The 3,986-nt window shown below is 36.6% G+C and overlaps 1 long non-coding RNA gene across 1 annotated transcript; it reads right to left on the bottom strand.

Moving 5' to 3' along the window:
* Window positions 1-753: 753 nt before the first annotated feature.
* LOC134317623 (uncharacterized) lies at window positions 754-1,681 on the bottom strand. Its single transcript, XR_010013254.1, has 2 exons — window positions 1,439-1,681; window positions 754-1,152 (listed from the first exon to the last, which is right to left on the bottom strand). It is a non-coding gene; the product is annotated as an uncharacterized LOC134317623 (long non-coding RNA).
* Between the last annotated feature and the right edge of the window lie 2,305 nt (window positions 1,682-3,986).

Consider the following 3,986-nt stretch of genomic DNA (forward strand, 5'->3'; position numbering starts at 1 on the left):
CAGAGACGATCACTCATCTATTGCTGCTGTTTCAATTGGTCATCTTCTAGACCTTCATCAGTGGTCACAGGACGCTGCCCATGAGGCGCTGTTGGCTGGATGTTATTGGTTGGTGGACGATTCTCAGTCCAGCAGTGACAGTGAGGTGTTTAAAAACTGCAGCAGCGCTGCTGTGTCTGATCCACTCATACCACAACACACACTAACACACCAGCACCATGTCCGTGTCACTGCAGTGCTGAGAATCATCCACCACCTAAATAATACCTGCTCTGTGGGGGTCCTGGGAGAGTCATTGAAGAACAGCATGAAAAGGGGCTAACAAAGCATGTAGAGAAACAGATGGACTACAGTCAGTAATTGTAGAACTACAAAGTGCTTCTATATTGAGTGTGTAAAACAGTTTTTGCTGTTTCTTACGTTTTGTGAATCTGGCAGTTGTTTAACATTCATTTCACAATGAATAGACCACTTGAATGGCGTTAAAAAGACTTGAAATAAAATCTTTTTACATTTAACTTCAAATGGACGTTTTTTTTTTCTCTTTTGTAACATGATACAAGGTTTTGAACTGAACAGCATATATATTTGATACCCCATTGCTGCCAGCTTGACACTGATAAATTCTGTAATGACTAATTCTTGATAACCTGCTGTAATAAACATAAGAATAAAAAAATCAAAGTTCCTCCTCGCATTTACAACAAATATGTTTTTGGAGAAAGACATGTTAATACTGTAACATCAAATTAATCAATTGACAGGAAATTTATTATGGTCTGACATATAACATTTGATAATGAATAAAAGATAACTCATTCATATATTGGTGAACAAAACTTTTTACACTTAATCAAAAGATTGAGGGTAAATTGCTAATATATCCAGTCAGATATGTTTAGTTTGTTTTATGTTGTATTAGGATTTTAACATCATGTTTTACACTTTGGTTACATTCATGACAGAAATGGTAGTTACTCATTACACAAAATTCATCAGTTCAAGTTTTAATATCAAACAATTTTGTATCTCCAATTCACCTCACTTGCACGTCTATGGACTGTGGGAGGAAACAGGAGCTGCCGGAGGAAACCCACGCAGATACAGGGAGAACATGCAAACCTCACACAGAAAGAACCCGGACCACTCCACCTGGGAATTGAACACACATACATATATATATTTATTGTTGTTTGAACATCATTAATACATGGGATTTGACACTATCTTAAAGCTTGCCTAACCTGGCACTGTGCAAGCAGAATATGCATAAAAATGAAATTGTAATGGTATGCTTCAAAGCTAACTAAAACATGAATCTTAATACTGGTCTGTCAAGCTAGATGTAGTGTTTGTCTAGTCTAGCAAAACAACCACTAACCAGTTTACAACTACCCTACTTGCATGGTTCTAAGGAAATGTTTGCTAACGTACTTACCTTCATATTTGTCAATGTCGCTGGAGTTGTACATTTAAAATCCTTTTTCCCGCTTGTTAGAAGAAGCAGTACAAACCATGCGTCGGTCGGTCTAAATCGTTCACTGTCAGACGAGGTTAATCTTGAAGACAACAAGTGTAAAAGAGAGCCATGCCTAACGTTATCTGCTTGTTGACGACCGGCAAATGAATACCGGAAGTTGATCTGCCAGTATACGAGAACCCGGAAGACAGTCGTGCATAGAGCCTATAACATGGTGCATTATCCAGCTCGGGGTCAGAATGAATTCAAAGCGTATCAAGAAACTCTTGAATAACACACTGAAGAGCATCACACACTTAATCACAGCTAGGGTCACACCTAGCATTCATTTTGAGTAGGTAATTCACTTACTTAGAGTACTCAAGGAAACCAGTGTGGACAGAGGAATGACATCAAACTACACACAGAGACCAAAGGAAAAAAATTAAACCCAGGACCCTGAAATTGTGGCTACATCCATGACAGGACAGGTAGTTACAGTTAAACACTGTCACGGGCAATTTGACCCCCACGCAAACATGAGGAGAACATGCAAACTCCACGCAGAAAGGACTGTTCCACTTGAGAATTGAATCAACTACCTTTATGCTAGGGTTTTCACTGCACAAAAATAAAAGGTCTTCTACAAACAAAAAACTGGAATTATATTCAGTATCAAAGGTTCAGTACCACAGGATTCATTTTAAGTAAGCAAGTAGCAACAAAACCTAAATGGTACTTATTGGTGGGGTTAGAGGCACTGTTTGTTTAAGATATGGGTATAGATACTAACACCACACATAATATAAAGCCTTAAACAACAAGTACGATGACAGTCAACTTTTTTGGTGCTGTGTTTCTACCACACAGAACAAACAGAAAAAACTTGGAAAAAACTCCAAAACAATCATCTTATCATCAGCTAAAGTTTGTTGCTGATCATATGGACAAATGTGGAAGAATAAGAACTTTCTGTTTGCAGTGCAGCTTAAAGCTCATGGTCATGTAACACTTGCTTAACTGTGGACAGACATGTACGACAAGTGAGTGTAAGAGAAAAAGGTAACTTGTCTTTAATACATGGAACCTTTATCAGTGTGTAAATCTCCCCTGTTCTGCCTCCTTTAATATACGACCTCATGTGCCCCAAGAGAGGAAACATAAAGTTTCCAAACAAGTCAAAACGTGTGCAACCCCGATGACCTTGACATGCCCTTCTTTTCCAAACACACACAACTCACCTATAGCAATTTATTAACAAGAACATACCTGAAAAATGTGCACAGTACTAATACCACAGATCCACAAAGAACATTAATGAGGGATTTATATAAATAATAATACCAATATAGATCAGTCAAGCTGCAACAAAAAGGGCGTTTACCACACTGTTCCCAGAATATTAGAAGCATATAATTTAGTTTATATAACTGATTATATAAACCTGTTATAAACATTAAAACCCAGTTATTACATGTAGTGTCCAAATATATTTAGCCATATAGTTCAGAATGTAAAAACATATCACCTGGGGTTAAGTGTTAAGCATATAGGAATTGAGACTAATTGTTTTATTTCTTATTGTTTTTAAATACAAACCCATTTCCAGAAAAGTTGGGACAGTTTGTAAAATGCAATGCAAAAAATAAGCTGTGATTTGTTTATTTTCTTGAATCTTTATTTAACTGAATGTTTATTTAATAGTATGTTTATTTTAATAGAATTGTATACAAATTTTTCATTTTTGAAGATGCCTGCAACACAGTCAAAAAAGTTGGGACAAAGTCATATTTACCACAGGTTTGGTTTTTCCTGTTAGTTACATTCATTTTGTAATCAAGTCATTGTGAAACTGAGGTTTTTATTTTGAAACCATTGTTGTATTTTACTTTATGTATTGTTGTAGATCAACTCTTTATTTTATTTTTCAAATTAGCAAATTGGCTTTATACACATTGGAATTTTGGCAGGACATCTTTTCTCGGGAAGTCAGCAAGACAATGCTAGGCCTCATTATGCACGTGCTAGAACAGTGTGGCTTCATAGATATAGATTGTGTGTAATTGACTAATCTGGCTACAGTCCAGATCTCAGTCCAGGTCTCCTGTTGAAAATATATTGCTAGTCACGAGGAGAGTCAGGCAATTGTGTCTTGTAGTAAGCAGAAATGGGCAAAATTTCCACTTGCATAACTACAACAATTAAAATCCTCAGTTTCTAAATGATTAAAAGATGTTAGGAAGGATGTAACACAATGTTTTGTGTGTTGCAGGCAGCAAAATAAAAATAGAATTAAGTTGGGCAGAATTTCTTTGCTGGTCAGGTTAGGGAACACACACTCACAGCCTGTATGCGAGGTCAGGTACTGTTGCCATCATGGAATTATATAAGTAATGCTTAAGCTTATGGCCAATTTAGAGTAGCCTGTCGCTCTCTGTTATGTTTTGGAATGCTTGAAATAGCCTGAAAAAAATCCATGTGGACCTGGGAAGACTAAACAAAACTTATCAACAAGAGTGACTTAAGA

This window comes from Trichomycterus rosablanca, chromosome 7, assembly GCF_030014385.1.
Source record: "Trichomycterus rosablanca isolate fTriRos1 chromosome 7, fTriRos1.hap1, whole genome shotgun sequence".
NCBI classification, from domain to species: Eukaryota; Metazoa; Chordata; class Actinopteri; order Siluriformes; family Trichomycteridae; genus Trichomycterus; species Trichomycterus rosablanca.